This window comes from Lontra canadensis, unplaced genomic scaffold (assembly GCF_010015895.1).
Source record: "Lontra canadensis isolate GAN:19392208 unplaced genomic scaffold, GSC_riverotter_1.0 scaffold56, whole genome shotgun sequence".
Taxonomy (NCBI): domain Eukaryota; kingdom Metazoa; phylum Chordata; class Mammalia; order Carnivora; family Mustelidae; genus Lontra; species Lontra canadensis.
In genome coordinates, this window is record NW_022631050.1 from 10,705,375 (window position 1) to 10,724,606 (window position 19,232).

The 19,232-nt window shown below is 36.7% G+C and overlaps 1 pseudogene; it reads left to right on the plus strand.

The window, feature by feature from the left end:
* LOC116878163 overlaps positions 1-19,232 on the plus strand; it is a 122,666-nt pseudogene that overhangs the window by 95,395 nt on the left and 8,039 nt on the right.

Here is a 19,232-nt window from a genome sequence, read left to right on the forward strand (position 1 = left end):
ACTCAGTGTTTGCTGGAAGGACTGAGGAATATACTTAGTTCCTCAGATTTCTAGTCTGCCACTACCACCCTGACTTCTCCCCAAAATGATATGGATTTATGGTGGGGAAAAAAGTAGTGTAAGTAGCCTCATGGCTATAAGGATGATGCAACTTGATGTGGCATCTTCTATGTATTACACTGATATGGTCAGTGAAGTCAGGTGGCTTCTGCTGCTCCTTGAACAGGTGATAATTGAAGTATAACTTGTTCTGTCTTTTTCTCTCTCAATTGGGAAACAAGCTAGTATCTGAGGATCAGGACTCTCTCCGTTTAATTTTCTTTTGATACTTTTGGGTACTATTCCCAAGATAGGCAGATTATTCCCACAGAGACTAAAGAAGCAAGATCATTGCTCAGGATCTTTTTTTCTTCATACTACCAGGCCCCAGTTCCATGCCATTGATCCTATGCCTATATTGCAATTCTGAAAGTGGTGCTTAACTAAAGGCTAGGATTCTTCTAGAGATCTTTAGCCCTCCTTGTTCTTTAAAGGCATATCCCAGGAGTTCCTATGTTCTTAGGCTCCTCCACCCAAATGAAATGTTTCTAAAACCTCTAATAATTATCACTAAGTTGCAGGTTCTGATAGAAAGTAAAACCAAAACCAAAACCAAAACCAAAACCAAACCAAACAAAACAACAACAACAAAAAAAAAAACAAACAAAAAAACCCCAAGAATATTGTCCCCTGAACTCATACATATTCTGCTCTTTCCTCTCTTCTCAAAATTCTTCTGATTGAAATATTTCTCCTTTCTCTCCTATCTTTCTTCTAAGTAGGACATTATATCTCAGGAAATAGATGAAAAATTACTTTCCCAGTACTATAGAAAAAAATTGTCTTGATGTTTGTTGGAACTATCAAATGAATCTTTAAAATTTTAATGTTTTATTTAAATATGTATAAATTTACTACTATTATCTTGCCTGAAAATTCTATTTTGGAGACTTCTTTTTCCAGCTCCAAAGAGGTAATTAGTGCATTTGCCTTTCTTTCATAAACAACTATAAAACCAGATAAAACACATGAAGCAACTCTTTCTAGTCATTAGATCTTAAACAACACAAGCGTCTAACATAAAGATAGACTTTATTAAATTAAAAATGTATATTGAGGGGCACCTGGGTGGCTCAGTGGGTTAAAGCCTCTGCCTTCGGCTCGGGTCATGATCTCGGGGTCCTGGGATCGAGCCCCACGTCGGGCTCTCTGCTCAGCGGGGAGCTTGCTTCCCTCTCTCTCTCTCTGCCTGCCTCTCTGCCTACTTGTGATCTCTCTCTCTGTCAAAACAAATAAAATCTTAAAAAAAAAAATTTATATTGAAACTGCCGGGACAACTATTAAAGCAAAGAAGTAGAAATAGAGGTATACCTACCAAACTAATAATACAAATAAAAAGGAATACAATTAATCCAAAGGGGGGACACAGATAACAAGGTAGATGTAAAATTATCGTATTAATAATGTCATCAAAGCAAATGATGTTAATACTCTAAAAGGCAGTAATTGCCTAATTAACCAGATACAAATATAAGAACCAAGTATATGCTGTCTATAAGAAATACATATTCAATGTAAAGACACATGTAAGTTAAAAATAAAAATATTATAAATGAATAATTACAGATGTATGTGTATACTTGGGGCAAAAGATACATGTATTGCCTAGCTCTACCTACTGAGATGACCTACAGCCAAAGACACCCCAGTAGCAATGAGCATGCCTCATTCAGATCTTGGTTTCTAAATAGCTTTCTCAACTTTCTGTTTCATTTTTGATATGTAAAGAGCTTGAAAGTTCTCATTCTATCATTACCACAAGAAAAATATATGCAAAGTGGACATCAGTAAATATTCTTGGACATATTAGAGAAGTGGGTAACAAGACAATCAACCACTCTGATATTTGGAGAGACATGTGCATATAGAGACATACAGCTAAAATCCATTTATTTAAAGGGAGGCTTCTGGAACCATAAACCTATAGGAGCACTTAACTGGTAACTCTGATGAACTGCTAGAGATTGACTGTGGAGTAGCATGAGACTAAGAAACTGCTGAGCTGTGTAGTCTTAAGGAGATTCCCCCCAAATTTGTGAGCTTTACATCCAGAAACTACCAGATCACCATGGTGAAGTTTCAAGTAAGGTTCTTTCATATCAGGGGAGGGGAAGAGTAATTGTTAGTTTTCTAGGGAAACCATAACAAAGGACCACAGATGAGTATGGCTTAAAACAACAAGAATTTATTCTTTCATACTTCTGAAGGCTGGAAGTTTGAAACTAAGGTGTCAGCAGGGCCATGCTCCCTCTGAAATATGTAGGGAAGAATACTTCCCCATTTCTTTTTAGCTTCTGATGGTGGCCATCGGTCCTTAGTACTTCTTGGCTTGTGGCTGCATCCCTCCAATTTCTGCTCTGTCTTCACATGGCACTTTTTATGCATACCTGTGTCCAAATTTCCTTCTTCTATGAGGATACCAGTCATAGAGGGTTAAGACTTATGCTAATGATCTTATCTTAATTTGGCTTTATCTACCAAGACCATTTTTTCCAAATAAGGTCTACGTTTTCAGGTCCTGAAAGTTCGGACTTCAATATCTAATTGGTAGGAGGGGCAAAATTCAATTCATACCAGTATGAGTATATTCATTGTGGAATATACTCAGAGCCTTTATGACAAAAGACTACTATTCAGAAGAACGGACTTTTCCAGAGCCATATCCCAACTCAGGTAAGGGAATCCCTTCCAATCATTTTCATTCCAACCTTCTGTCTCAGCTAAGAGAAAAAGTAATAAAACATACTTAACGGGGTTAGGGAAAAACAAAAACAAAACAAAACAAAACAAAACAGAAAGCAATTCTGCTCCTGGAAACATTTGTGGAGCTTACAGTTCTGAGACATAGGTCCACTAAAAGACTGAAATTTTAATCAGAGGATTATAAACAATTCCTTTACCACACACTTTACCATCACACCAATAGGGCTCCAGTGTAATGACTGGATTAGAGCTATAATGGCTGCAAGACACGGACTCTTTACGGAGGACTTTTGAAGGAAGCCTATAGGACACTAAAGGCATTTGAATCTTCTGGCACTTATAGATACAGCAAATATTAAACATAACCCAACTTCTAGCCAAATTAACACAAATTCTCACACTAAAGACCTACTTATGTCAGTCTCTATTATCCAATAAAATATATCTATCTATCAGACCATGCCAAAAGGCAAGAAAAAAACATAGCCTGAAGAGAAAAATCATCCGCAAATCCATCCTCTCCTCAAATATGACATGGATACTGAAATCAACACATGGGAAATTAAAATAATTATCATTAATATGTTAAGGGCTTTAAGCTAAAAATAGATAACTTGTAAGGACAGTTGGGAAAATGTAAGCAGAGAGGTGAAAATATGAAGAATCAAAAGGAATTTCTAGAAATTAAAAAAAAAAAATCACTGTACCAGAAATGAAGAATGTCTTTGATGGGTCATCAGTAAATTTGACATTGCTCAAGAATCAGTGAGCTTCAGGATAGGCAAATATACACATTTCTAGCTGAAATCCAAAAGGGAAGATTACAAAAGATTGAAAAAGAAAAAGAAATTAAAAAATAGAACAATGAAGAATTATGGGATATGATCTGGAATACCGGAAGGAAAAGATATGATAAAAAAGAAAGAAAAAAGAAGTGAAGTAGTAATGACTGAAAACTGAACCAAATTAATGTCACACAACGGAACCACAGATGCAGGAATGTCAGAGGATGACAAACAGATATATGACAAACAAGCAAACACACATGCATCTATATGTATATCGAAGCATGTTATATGCAAACCCAGAAAACCAAAGAGAAAAAGAAAATCTTGAAAGTAGAAAGAGGGAAAACAAAACTTTATCTATAGAGGGAAAAAGGATAAGAATTACAGCAGACTTGCCATCAAAATCCATAAAAGCTAGAAGAGAATTGGGTGATATTTTTGTGTTGAAAGGAAAAATGAGACAAAAGAAAAGCACCAACTTAAAATTTTATATCTAGAAAAATAAAGCTTCAAATGTGAGGGAGAAACAAATATTTTCCCAGACAAACACTGAGGTAATTCACTATCATCAGATGTTCCCTGAAATACAAAAAAAAAAAAAAAAAAAAAAAAAAAAGGAAATTAAAAGAAATTCTTTAGGCAGTAAGAAAATGACATAGGTAAGAAACTTGGATCTACATTACAAAAGGAACCAAATTTCCTAAGCAGATTGTTAATTCTAGACCTAATTCAGGGAACACGAAATAAAACCAGAGCACCTTACAGTACCAGGAAGTAAGAAAGTTCTTAAAAAAGAGGTTGTGGGAGCATTTCAAAGTGACACAGGAGCCAGTATGAAAGAGCTCCCAATGGTCCAAACTAGAATAATATGAGAAAAAAAAAAAACCCCACAAATACTGTAATATTGGATTATAACTGAAAGTATAAACTAAAGATGCTGAGTGCATACTGTTATGTATAAATGATTAAACCAATAAATAAATGGGAAAGATGGAACAAATCTTCTTTACAGAAGAATTCCAAGTAATACATGTAGATGCACCTCCTTCTAGAAATTGGAGGTTAATTCCCTTCTTCTTGACTGTGGACAGGACTTAGGAATTTGCTTCCAAATAATAGAGTATGAAAGGCAAGATATGGTAACTTAATGGGGGGAGTATTTGAAAGACTCTAACTTATTCAAAGTTAACAACACCAGTGATAAGTCATTGCTGTTATTAACCTCCTGATATAATGTAAGGAGAATATTCTAGACCTCTGTGGTATTCCTCCCCAAAACCAATAATCCTTATAATCATAAAAAATAACAAAATCTTTATAAAAAATAAATTAAAAAATAAAAAAATCATTAAAAAACCATATAACAAATACATATTGAAAGATTTTCTATAAAATACCCAACATGTACTTTTCAAAACTGCCATGGTCATGAAAAACAAAGAGTAAGAAATTTTATACTGCAGAAGAAACAGAAGTGTAATGATTAATAAATGCCATGTAATGGATCAGATCCTGGAATTTAGTTAATATTAATGTGCCAATGTTAGTTTTTAATTTTGATAAATGTACCATGATTATATAAGATGTTAATATTGGGGGGGGAACTAGGTGAAGGGTGTATAGGAATATTTTGTTCTACTTTTACAACTTTTCTCCATATCTAAAATACATTCCAAAATTTAAGAAGTATCTACAAAAATAAAAGGGTGAAAAAGAGATCATGTAAACACACATCTTAAAATTTTTGATCTGGCTATATTAACTTCAGACAGGCCTTAGGAAAAAGACTATTACCTGGGACAACTGGAATATCTCATAAAGATAAACAGGTAAATGCATCTAGAAGACAGAACAACATAAATGTATATTTATTTAATAACAGACCTTCAAATACAAACAACAACAACAAAAAAATAGAACTAATGCCAGAAAATAAAACTACTAGTAGTAATTAGTGTGTAAGTTCATATTCTTGCATGTCTATAATTACAGTAGATGTTAGCATTCCTGTTCCAATGACTAATAAAAACATAAATAAATAAGGATATAGAAAAACTGAACAAAAATATTATAAGTCGATTTGACCTAATTGATATTTAAATACTTTTCCCAGCAACAGCAGAATACTTACCCACCCACCTTCACACCAACAATTATGCATGGAACATTCATCTTGATATACTGGTCATAAACCAGGTGTCAAAAAATATAAAAGGAACTGAAAGCAAACAAAACATTTTCTTTGGCTACAATAGAACAAAATTAACAATCAGTAACAAAAAAAGATATCTTAAATTTTCCCAACTGTTTAGAAATTAAATTATATACTTCTATACAAACCATTAATTAAAAAGGAATCACAAGGAAAATTAGAAAATATTTTAAATTGGATGAAAATGAAAACAAAACAAAATATGTGAGATTTAACTAAAATAGTTCTTAGAGTGAAATTTCTAGCACAAAATGCTTTAATTATAAAAGAAGGAGGAAAAGTCTAAAGGCATGTGTAGGTTTCCAAAAGAAACTGGAAAACAATAATAGTGAAGCCAAGACTAAGTAAAAAGTAATAAACAGTGGAAAGCAGTGACATAGAAAACAAACAATAGAAAAAATCAATGAAAACATATTGCTTTTAAAAATATCAATAAAATTGAGCAATTTCTAGTACCACTGATAAAAAGAAAGAAAAGTTACAGCTTGCAAATATCATTTAATACTAAATACTAATACTAAACATAGGGCAATACTAAGTTAGGGCAGTAAGTTTAATAAGTTAATGAAATGGACAATTCTGGTTAAAAAGGCTTGTAAATACAGTGTTGGTGAGAATATGGAATAACTGGCATTTTCTTATATTGCTTGTGAGAATATAAAATAGTACAGCCTCATTGAAAAACACTATGGTATTACCTTATAAAGTAAAATATATATAAATATTATAATTATATATAATTAATAATTATAATTGCATTGCAATTATATATTTTATATGTGTGTTTATAAATGTTTATCATGACTCAAGAATTTCACTCCTGGGTATATACCAAAGGGAAATAAAAGTATATGTTCACACAAATAACAAATACACATATACAAATGTTCTTAGCAACATTATATATAATTGCCTCAAACTGGAAACAACTTAAATTTCCATCAACTGATGAATGAAAAAAACAAATTATGGTATACCCATACATGGATTACTGTACTCACCAATAGAAAACCAAAATATTAATACATAGAACAGGAATGAATCTCAAAACATGCTAACTGAAAGAAGTGTATGATTCCATTTCTATGGTATTCTATAAAAGGCACATTTTTAGTCAGGAAAAGCAAGTTAGTAGTTGCTTGAGACCTGCTTGGGTGCGGCAGATGACTTGGCACTAGGGAACTTTCAGTTATGTTGGAAATAGTCTGCCTCTTGAAGATGATGGTGGGGACATGAGACTACACATTTGTCGAAACTCATTGAATGGTGGAGGAAAAATGCATGCGTTATCACTGTTATCAGGTTATACCTCAACAAAGTTGGTTTAAATGATTTTATTTTAGAGGTCATAATGAGAAAACAAAAACAAAAACCTCTCTTTGTTTTACACTTCTGGTAGTTTCATAACTTCCTGAGGCAAATGAATGTCCCCAACAAACTTGGTAAAAAGATCAGTGCATTAAACAAACAAACACACAAATAATACCAAAGAAAAAAGCATCCTAGTATATTGGAAAACTATTTTCCCCATTACATTACAATTACAATCCCTACTTCTATTTTCATTTTTACAATAAACCTTGTCTTCTGCATGAACAGACATTTCGGCAAAGAAGACATCCAAATGGCCAAAGTGCTCCACATCGCTCTGCATCAGGGAAATACGAATCAAAACTGCAGTGAGATACCATCTCACACCAGTCAGAATGGCTAAAATTAAGACGTCAGGAAATTATAGATGTTGGTGAGGATGCGGGGAAAGGGGAACCCTCCTACACAGTTGGTGGGAATGCAAGCTGGTGCAGCCACTCTGAAAAACAGCATGGAGGTTCCTCAAAAAGCTGAAAATAGGGCTATGACCCAAAATTGCACTACTGGATATCTACCCTAAAGATACAAACGTAGTGATCCGAAGGGGCACATGCACCTGAATGTTTATAGCAGCAATGTCCACAATAGCTAAACTATGGAAAGAACCTGGATGTCCATCAACAGATTAATGGATAAAGAAGATATGAGATATCTATATCTATATCTATATCTATGTATCTATATATAGATATATATACATCTATAATGGAATACTATGCAGCCATCAAAAAACCACCAAATCTTGCCATTTGCAATGACGTGGATGGAACTAGAGAGTATTATGCTAAGTGAAATAAGTCAATTAGATAAAGACAATTGCCATATGATCTCTCTGATATGAGGAATTTGAGAGGCAGGGCAGGGGGTCATGGGGCCTAGGGAGGGAAAAAATGAAACAAGATTGGATTGGGAGGGAGATAAACCATGAGACTCTTAATCTCACGAAACTGAGGGTTGCTGGAGGTGAGGGGGTAGGGATAAGGTGGCTGGGTTATGGACTTTGGGGAAGGTATATGCTATGGTGAGTGCTGTGAAATGTGTAAGCCTGATGATTCACAGACCTGTACCCCGGTGGCAAATAATATATTATATGTTAATAAAAAAATCGAAAAAAACAAAAACAAGAAACTATGTCTTCTACCTAATGCTGATAAACCACTGGTACCCGTTATTAAATTCTTATAGACAATTTAAAAGAAAAGTATTTAGAATTCCAGGTACAATAAGTAGTCCAATTTCTGTTCATAGTCCTTTGATTGGAATTGACAAGCCACTTCATCACGTAGGTCACAATTTCCTCATCTGCACGTGGTGGATGGCTCTTGGTAACATCTAAGGTTCTTTCTGGATCTGATTTTCTGCAACTTCATATCAGTGTCCCTATTAAAAACAGTAGAGAGGAAACAACCCTCAGCAAAGCAGCCGAATATAAATTCCTTCTCATATTTATGAGATGACTAAAGGCGATTGAAATGAACAAGAGCTAAAGCAAACCTTCAAACCTTACATATGATCAATTTTTTTAAGAGAGATTTTTTTTGTCTTATTTTATTTAAGTTTTTGCTTTTTTTGTTTGATTGAATGGATTCATACCATTTCAAAATCAATCCTGGTATACCTGCCCTCCAAGGTTTTTCTGAAAATGTGGATGACAAAAAAGGCATCAGCGAAGAAGACTATTTCCAAAGGTAGTCACTATGCACATTATTCTGGGAAACCTGTGATTTTGTTATTCTTTATGCTAAATGTTTCAGTTGTTTCTTCTATGTCAGGGATGAAAGTTTCAAGATACATCCAGTGACACTACCAGAGATTTCATTTACATGATATAAAATTATACCAACAAACAGGAATGACTCTCACAAACAGTTATTGAGTGAAAGAAGACAGACATAAGAAGGCATATGGATTATCCCATTAAGTATCCTACAAAAGCAGAGAATACTTAGTTCTGCTGTCAGGGAAGTGGTTGTCCTTATGGTAAGGGGCTAGTGACTGGAAGAAAGCTCAATGAGACTTCCAGAATTCTGGCAACATTTTCTTTTTCCTTCTGGTCACTGAGTGTTTGTTTTGCTATAGTCCTTGAGTACAGTTATGACACATATACTTATGTGTATGTCTGCACATTATATATAATAGCACAATAATTTATCCCACACAGTATCACAATTATATATTTTAAAAACATGCTACTAAACACAGGATTTCATTTGAGCCTCATAACAACCTGTTGGGACTAGTGATACAAGGACCATTGTCACCATTTTAGAAATGAAGGAAATGAGGCTTTGAAAATACAGGTCAATTCAACTCAACGAATATTTCTTAAGTTCCTAATGTACTCTAAGAAGAGAAAACATACTGGGTAGTAAGATACAAAGAGTCCTTACAGTTAAAAATAAATGAAGTCATTTACTCCCAGAGCACATAGCTAAAAAGGGTCATGGCACTTTGGACATAGAAGGGACCCCAGACACCAACAGTGTTCTACTCTTTTAGATGAGGGTGAGGCAAGAGCCTGGGCTTTGTCGTGGGTCTGATTTGGGTTGGATTTCTAGTTTCAACACTTCATCACTGGGTAACCTTGGGCAAGTTACCTACCCTCTCTCTGCCTCAGTTTGTTGATCTGAAATGTATTAAAAATAACCATCTTAAAAATAGCTCTGAGGTAAATTATAAAAATCTGGGAGCAATCCCAGCATACCATGCAGCAACTAGTAGTTCTAAGTTACTATCTGTTCCCTTCAGGTGATTTGAAGTAAGTGGCTGAGAATCCAGCCCCCTTCCTAGCATGCTTTTCTGCTTCTCCGAATATGTACAAATGAGATGTGGAGTGTTCAGTATACTGGGATGTGAGGCACATGCTGGACCAGCCCTGTCTACTTTCCAGGGAATCTATGTGTGGAGCTCCTGGGTTTCATAACCTGTGGTCCGAGGGCCTTTGGCCCAGTGGGGAGGCAGAAACTCTCCCTGGTGTTGATGGCAGGGCTGTGAGAGGGCATATGAATAATCCTTTCTGGGAGGAAAGCAGATACGGCAGCCTGGAAAGCACACGTTCGGGGAGGCTGAGCAGGAGAATGAGCTGAGATGAGCAAAGACCACCATCCTGGGTGTGTGATGCAAAGCCTCGGGAATGTGTCCGAATCCAATCCAGTGGCCGTCCTCATCGTGCTCTGTAGCCCTCTGAGCCCCGGCAGCTGTCACGGTGACTGATGTGCGACACCCTGACCTTTGCTGACACTGTCCTTCCTTCTTGTCTTTCACCCACGTCTGTCCCTGTTTTCCACATCACGCTGGCTGATGGCAAATAGGTCTGTGGAGCTGCTTGGAGGAAAATCCCATTCTCTGTATCCTGGTCCTAGGACTCCAATTTCCCATGGGTATAGGTGATTGATGGGAACTCTCATTCAAGTAAAATACTGTCTGCTTCTCTGCAAAGGTCCCTCCCCACACTAGCGGTTCTCCTGGTTTAAAGGAGGGCCAGACTCTTCAGAATACATTCCCCACCAATGAGGGAGCTCCCATGTATCTTGTGAGGCAACTTCATGTCCAGTACTTCATCTGTTTCTCATGACAGCCCTCTGGGGGAGCCAAGCAAGGGTATTATTTCCCTTTCAGTAGTGAAGGAAATGGGGTTCTAAGTGGTCTCCTGAATTGTCCCAAGTGACATCGTAAAGTAGGTGGCCATCAGAATTAATGTTCAAGTCAACTGAAAACCAGCTTATTGAATATCACTCTATTGGCTCTCAATTCCACATATGTATTTTAATGGCTGCTACTGCTTAGCAATCTGTTCTTCTCTAATTTGTGTTTGTTCCAGAAAAGCTATGATCAAGAAGAGCTCTCTCCCGTACTCCCATATTTCATGAAATAGAAGAAAGGGTATACACAATTCAAATGGACAATCTGAGGTAGCTTCAAGAATCAGTTTATATGTCATCTTCAGGAAGTTATAACCAATAGCCTCAGTCTGAGATTGTCCCCCTCTCTTCTTTATGCTTTGACAGCACCCTGCATGCACATTTACAATGCATGTAAATCACCTATTTATGCATTTCTCTCTCTTTCCTATAGACCCTTGAGCTCAGGGACCATGACTTATTCATCTTTGTGTTTTCTGGTGCCTGAACATGGCAAAGACAAATGCTCAATTAGATCATTGATTGAATATAAAATAATGTAGTCAATGGTATTGAGAGTCAAAAGGTATCTAAAGGTGATATACCTTGGCACTCATTTGACTGAGGAGGATGCCAAAGAGGACACATTCAAGGTCAGAAAGAGTAAGAAGCAGGAACAAGACCACTTCTCCAAAGGGTGGTCTGTGCTACTCAGGTCCAGATTCCTAGTATAGTGTGCAAGTTCTCTATCCTTTCAAATCATCCTGTTCAATTATAGCTAAAGATAATAAAGGATACCCCAATCAGTGGATGAGTCTCCCCCCTCCAGAAGTACCTCTGAACATACTTTAGAAAAGCTTCCATTTTCTATTATCCAGACTGCAGCCATCACCAGCTCTTTGGTTCCCTCTCTTCCATCTCACAGCATCTTTGGTGGGCTACTTGTTCTTGCTTCTTACTGATTCCCCTAAGCACGGACTCTCCTCTTCTGCCACACCCTGAGCATTGAGCATGAGGCTTAAAAACATCTATCAAAAACATGAAGATAGCAAAAGGGAATTGCTAAGCCAGAGGGGGAAAACTAAATATTGGCTGTTAGACAGCAAGCTTCCTCGAGCCTACCCACTAAATCACATCACAAGGGAGCTGGGGCAGTTGTGTTCTTCTTCTGTCTCTGGCTTCCCAAGATGCTACATGGGTCTACTCTTCAGAGCTGCTTCTACCAGATCTTTTCCTTGAATATCAGTCTCTTACTCCCAACTCTGGTCTTTAGTCTGGCAAGAAAAAAATCTAAAAGGATCTTTTAATATAGAAAGGAAAAATCTTTGAGAAGGTAGAGCTCTCTCTCTACTTTGATGATTCATTAAGCAGAATCTGTCAAGGCAGGTCTGAGGAATTTGCATTTGAATCCTTTCACTGGTACTGGCTACCCAAAGGCCAAAATATAGGTACTTAATGTGCATAACCAGAACATTCCACAGAGTGAACTCTCCCAGAAGAGCAAGTGGTATGCCTCGAAGGAAATTCTTACTTCTTTATTAAACCATAGGAAGAAAATTCACAGTAAGCTAAGACAACCTATTTTGTTCCAGTGTCTATCAGTCAGACATTCAGGTGTTCAGCCCTAAAGCACTTTTCCCAAAACTTGGGAGCTATCTGATCAGGTACGAATAGCTGATGGCAAATATTTAGGATCTGTGTGTATTATTAACAATAATTAACATTTATTGAGTGGGTACTATATGCCAGGGACTGTGTTTAGCATTTTACATGCATTCTCCTATTTAATCCTTCCAAAATCCTATAAAAAGGCACAATGATGCATTCTGGGTGTGGTTTAGGGTGCGGCTGGTTCGTTGCCCAAATCCTACCATTCAGCCCTCCTCTTCTCCGGAGTTCCTAGCCAAAGAGCATATTCACCAAAGGATCAGCAGCCAAATGGGAAAGAAAGTGCTGATATTATTGTCTGGGAAAGCCCACAAAAGAGAACACAACTTAGGCCTCAGGCTTAGGAGAAGCAACCCCAGCATCCACTTATCCAGCCTTCAGCTTGCATAGAGGCTAGGATAAAGAACACAGCGTGCTTCCTAAAGGGATAGCCAGAGTAAAAAAAAAAAAAGGCGGGGGGGGGCATGGAATCTAACTTTAAGACACTGTTGTTTCTCAAAATCACCCTCTTGGGTTCTAGTCAATTAGATTAATAATTCCTACTCCCTTAGAGAGTTCCAATGAGGTCAGAGAGAGGAGTGTGATGGAAGGGGGAAAGCTGAGGTCTCAAGGGGCTCCAGAGGCCTGGAATCTTCTTGTACTAAACTCGTGTTGGCTTCTATGCAGAGGTTCAGAGAATCTCTCTCTTACTGTTTCTTTGAGATGGGTTCTAAGGAAGTTTCATAGTGTCCTTAAGAGTTTTAGAAAAATCTGTTCCTTCAGTTTCTGTTGCAGAGTCAGACACAGCCTATGGGGCAGATGAGGAGGACCCTGCATGAGGAAGTGTACTACTCAGCCACCACCTTCTATTTTGGTGTCTGACATTTTGAAACAAATGTCCTTGTAATTTATTTCTTGTGCCCAACCCCAAGATTTCAAGATTTTACGAGACATTTCTGAATCCCAAGAACAGACCAGTTTTAATTCAACTGGAAAGGCTCTTTAAGTATTGAAAACTGTTTCACTTTAGAGAGAGCTACGTGTGTCTGATTATTAATATGCAAGGAAGGGAAAATAAATGCAAAGGAAGCACATTGTTACCGGTTCTACAAGTGCTTTCCCCTATATATCATGTCATGGGAGCATGTGAATGAAAGACAGCCATAAGCAAAAACGCTTCTTTCACATATTTGCTGAGGTTTGGACTTTTGACTTACCAGAGTCTTCTACCACTTATTCCTCACTAGTCTCTGTCACTCAGCTCTGTCCTCTGTCCTTATAATGCTGACATGCTCAGGGTGCCTCTTTGGATATCCTCCTAGTGCATCCTTCCCCCAAACACACAATCAACTCTCATTCATACTTCTGACTTAGAGATGTCTTCTATCAGTTTTCACCCATACTTCTGATTTAGAGATGTCTTCTATCAGTTTTGGCTTCACAAAATGGACTCAATTCCTCATAGCCCTCTAGCAGGGAAAGGAGTATTGTACAATGCTGGTGTTTGAAAGTTCAAATACGTAACTGTTTGCTGAGTCAAAGAAAAAAAAAAACAGAGAAGAAATTAACAACCTAGATTTTTGGTATATAAGAACAGCATGACTTAGAATAGAAAATAGTTCTTTAATAATTCCTTCCAGTCTTCTCTAGCTAGCACCTACTGTATGCAAGCATCCACCATATAATGGTGACAGTGACTCTATACAGCTGGGTAAGATACAGAACTTCAAAGAGTACTAGTAAGGAAACACACATGTATTGAATTCTATTCAAGATAATTTATTTGGATACATAAACATGTACATTAACATACATGACTATAATCGAAGGTAGTATGATGTAAAGGCCATTAAAAGATATAACAAGTTTACTTATTCCAGTAGAGGTAATCATGAAGGGTCTAGGAAATTTTTATTACATTTTCATATGAGTGAGGACTGATGTTATTAAAAAACAGGATTATTTTTGCAAGGACTCAAGTCCCTGCAAGCAGAGAGTTGAGTTTAGTATTCATTTTGACCTGAACATAGAATTTGTTTAGAGAAAAAGTGAGTAAAAGCACAGACATACACTCAGAGTCTAGAAATGGAAAGCTTAATTGCTGTTGTCCAAAATTTCAAATTTCATTTCAGAGGTGGTGAAAATCATTGACGCGTTCCCATCAGGGGAGCCCTGTGATTAGAAAATGATAGAGAGAGATTCTCAAGAACCTGTCAGCAGTGTGGAGAATAGAATGTGAGACAGACAAGGAAAGAAGTGGGAAGAGAAGTTGGAATTTTCTTTGAACAGCCTAGAGGTCATGTGGGCATGTACCAAACAAATAAACAAACAAACAAAAAATCCCCACCAACTTTCTGGAGTAAACTTTTTTTTTTTAAAGATTTTATTTATTTATTTGTCAGAGAGATAGAGAGAGTACAGGCAGGCAGAGTGGCAGGTAGAGGCAGAGGGAGAAGCAGGCTCCCTGCGGAGCAAGGAGCCCGATGTGGGACTCGATCCCAGGACCCTGAGATCATGACCTGAGCTGAAGGCAGCCGCTTAACCGACTGAGCCACCCAGGCATCCCCATGGAGTAAACTTTTATAATGAATAACATCTACTTCTTGTTTACTTCTTATAAAATTCACTTTATTTCATTGCAGAAAATTAGAAAAATACTGAAGAAAATAAAGTGAATTGATGACTTCCCAATTAAGAACATAGTAGTTTATATTTGTATCTATTTACTTCTAATTTTTTATCTGTGTAATTAAATTTTTCAGGGTTAAGGTTATAACACACACTTAAGTGTTTTTTAAAAAATTTAATGTCATAAACATTTCCCATGTATGTTTATTATTATCTTTGTGTTAAAGATTTATTTATTTATTTACAGCATAGGGGCTGGGGAAAGGCAGAGAGGAAGACACAGAATCTCAGGAGACTTCGTGCTTGAGCACGGAGCCTGATCCAGGGTTCAATCCCACGACCTTGACATCATGACCTGAACCAAAACCAAAGAGTGACACTTAACCAATTGAGCCACCCAGGTGCCCCTATGTTTTTTATTATCTTAATCATCTTTTAGAAACATGATAGAAAATTGAATAGAAAAATGTTAAGTGACTATAACTGTCAATCATGTTCAAAATGAAAATATAAGGCATAAGGAAGAAAACAAAATGCAGCTATAATACCAAGATTTAGAGATAAGTGCAGTGAATATTCTTGAAGTATATTTCAAGCATAAAAGAGCATTAAAAAGTGGCGTCCAGGTGGCTCATGGGTTAAAGCCTCTGCCTTTGGCTCAGGTCATGATCCCTTCCTCTCTCTCTGCCTGCCTCTCTGCCTACTTGTGATCTCTGTCAAATAAATAAATAAAATCTTTAAAAAAAGCATTAAAAATCGGTACAGTATCATATAACATGCTTTATAACTTTTTTTGCTTGTGATAAAAATCATTTAGAAGTGTTTTAAGTATAGGGGTACCTGGGTGGCTCAGTGGGTTAAGCCTCTGTCTTCAGCTCAGGTCATGATCTCAAGGTCCTAGGATTGAGTCCCTCATTGGGCTCTCTGCTCCGTGGGGAGCCTGCTTCCTCCTCTTCTTCTGCCTGTTTCTCTGCATACTTGTGATCTCTCTCTTTCTGTGTCAAATTAAATAAAATCTTAAAAAAAAAGTGTTTTAAGTGTTGCATAATATCATATAGTTATACCATCACTTATTCATACCTGACAGTAACTATAGTAATTTATTTATGATTTGGAATCAAAACTATACTCAAAGCAGACTATTTCTTAATGCTCTCATTATCAATCAAGAAAGAAAGTCACCAAGCATAAACGATAAGAAGTTAGAAAGACACCTATAAAATGAACTTGAAAAAAAAGTAACAGAATGGATTAAATGAAGGTATAATCAATTACCAATGGATTGGGAAAATATGCAATTTGTCTTGGAGATTAAATAAATATAATGAGCTTTTGCAAAATTAGGATGTTGCTATTTCAACATAAACATGTTTTAAACTAAAGTACGTTTTAGGGTAGTCAGATCTCACATATATGCAAGATATATCTTAAAAACCCAAGAATACATTCCAGAGTTATAGGTTCTTGAAGAGGCTTTAAGTTTAGTGAAAGGTCTTAAGCTTCCTTCTTCTATTACTTCCATGAGAAACAAAGAAAACAGATGAATAGTCTTGTTTTAAGAGAGAGGCAATGGAAAGCGTAGCTTAGGCAAGGCATCATAACAAGAGTCCAGTGTCAATCTCCAATGTCAAACTCCTGCTTTCATATTGTTTTTCCACCACTTACTGTTCCCTGTACTTGGGTGAGCTAATCTCTCCGCACCTGTTTCTTCGACAGTAACATGAAACGCTGAGGATGCTATACTTCCAAAAGACTCTGAGAGACAGGAGGAGAAAGTACCATTTTTGGAAAACAATTACCAGCAACCACTTTTAATGATTTTACAATCCAAGAAGTTCATCTTTCCTTCATATCTTTAAAAAAATTCTTTATAAGCCTAGCTTACTGAATTTTTAAAATTAGTTTTGGATAAGACACCCAGAACCAGCAGAATTCTAAAAGCCCATTTGGAACCATGAACGTGGTCCATTGTTATGAGGTGATTTCTTGTCTCTTAATGTTTGTGACTTTATGATATTTCCCCACAACCTGACTTGAATCTTCTTTATTGAGATTACACTTGGAGTCAGGAGTTTTTCTATGCAGAAAAGACAGCCATGCCTAAATCCTTCTTATGTTTAACTGCAAAAAAAATCTCATTTGTTCAGTCATTAAGATGTGGTTTCTAACCTTGAGGCTTTTACAATTTGTAACCAGGGAATTCAACACAAAGCACAGAAACAAAAAATAGATAGAGCTATTCAGAAAAAGGTTTCATCTAAATTGAAGCTGGGATGCTTCTTTGGGAAAGTGATAATTGAGATGTACCTTGAAGAATGTAGTCTTGTAAGTGTTTAATGGGATGGGGGAGGGTGTTCAAGCTTGAAGTGAGGTAGGCCTTAAAAGTCTCATTTCATTTTCTAGGCAGTGAGTGTGAATTATTTTAGATTCATATGAAAACTTGTGACATGATACAATCCATGTTTTAGAATATGTTTGGGCCCCGAATTGAGAGATAAGTGGCAGGAATATCAGGGCTGCTGTTGTGGCCTCCTTGCTCGGACAGAGGTGGGAGGGCCTAGAGAGCAGTGACGTTGTGGAGGGGAACTGCGAGGCCTCTGGGCCTCTCTGTATGTAACAAAGGCTACCAAAAGAAAGCTTTGTCTTTCATTAATGCCATCTCAAAGATGTGAAACATGCTTTGCTGGTGTTGATTTGCTTTTATTTACCTTCTCTAAAATAGCCGGCAGTTTCCGTACAAATGATATGTACTTGGCATGTTAAATTGCTGAAACGTTTTCTTCCCTCGGTGGGTAAATAGGCATGCCTGACTAATTCTGGAAAGCCTTGCTGGGTGACTGTAAGAATGTTTTCCACAAAAGCCTTACACTTGGCCATGTCCTTGTATCTTTGTAATTGTTGTTGTTGTAATACACTAAAAATGTGGTGCTCACCATGAAACACACCCAGCCCTCTGCCTGGATGTGAGTTCATGCAAGAAAACATCACTACCTATCCTGACAGAAAGACTGCAAGTCTATTTTGCTCCAAGATTGGAATACAACTAATGCTGGAGCAATTTAGACAAAATGGCTATTTTAAACCATGGTATCACAGTAGAGATGTTTCTTTTCTTTCTTCTTCTTCTTCTTTTTTTTTTTTCCCATCTTTTACAAGAAAATAGTTGCAGTTTATTTTAGAAGTAATCAGTTTTATTACAGGGAGTACAATGTTTCTGAGTACAAATTAGTTATTTTTGAAATATAAGCTCTGCTCTTTTGTAAGCTTTCTTTCTCTGCCAACCCCTAGTGCTGGGTAATATTTCGTGATTGATTTTGTTACATCCCTCTCAGATCTAAATTTAGACACGAGAATAATAAAGTTAAAATAAAAATATTTATTCATTCATTCATTCCAAAAGGCATTTAATGAATACCTCCTGTGTTCTAGGCATTGTACTAAATGACAGGTGTGGAGTTAACATGGCCCCTGCCCTCCAGAAGCTTATATTTTCACAGGAGTCTAAGCTATGCACACAAATATCTCTATTATAATTTATAATATTATGTGTGTCTATAAGCAAAGTACTGGAGCACAGAGAATGTTTATTCCATTAGAAGAAAACAAAAAATATTCACAGAGAATATGACATTTTAGATAGGTCTAAGGAATAAATGGGGAAATGGAAAGAACATTCTAGAATGATAAAAGAGTATGTGCAAAGAAATGAAAGTGCAAACTGTCTCAGGAAGAGAGGATGGGCAAGTAGAAAAAGCACAGAGAGAAAGATTTGTGTCTGTGTCCCACTCACCCCTCTGAAAACTGAGGAAACTTGGGCAAGTTAGTCAATCTTTCCTGAAAACTGCTATACTAATACCTGTCTTGAAGAATATTCTTTGATTAAATGAGCTATTGTACGTAAAAGCACCTGGCTCCTTGAGCATGCTCAGTAAATATGGTCTGATTTTATTCAAGAGGAATACACGTTTCTTTGAGGTAGAACATAGAGTGTCTGGGTAAGAACGTTGTGAGGGAGCTGAGATCCAAAAGATAAGTTGGGACCAAATCATGTGAAAGTAAAGCTAAGTAGTTTAGGTTTTATTTTGAGGGCCATCAGGAACCACTGACTTTTTTTTTTTTTTTTAAGATTTTGTTTATTTATTTGACAAAGAGAGATGACAGGTA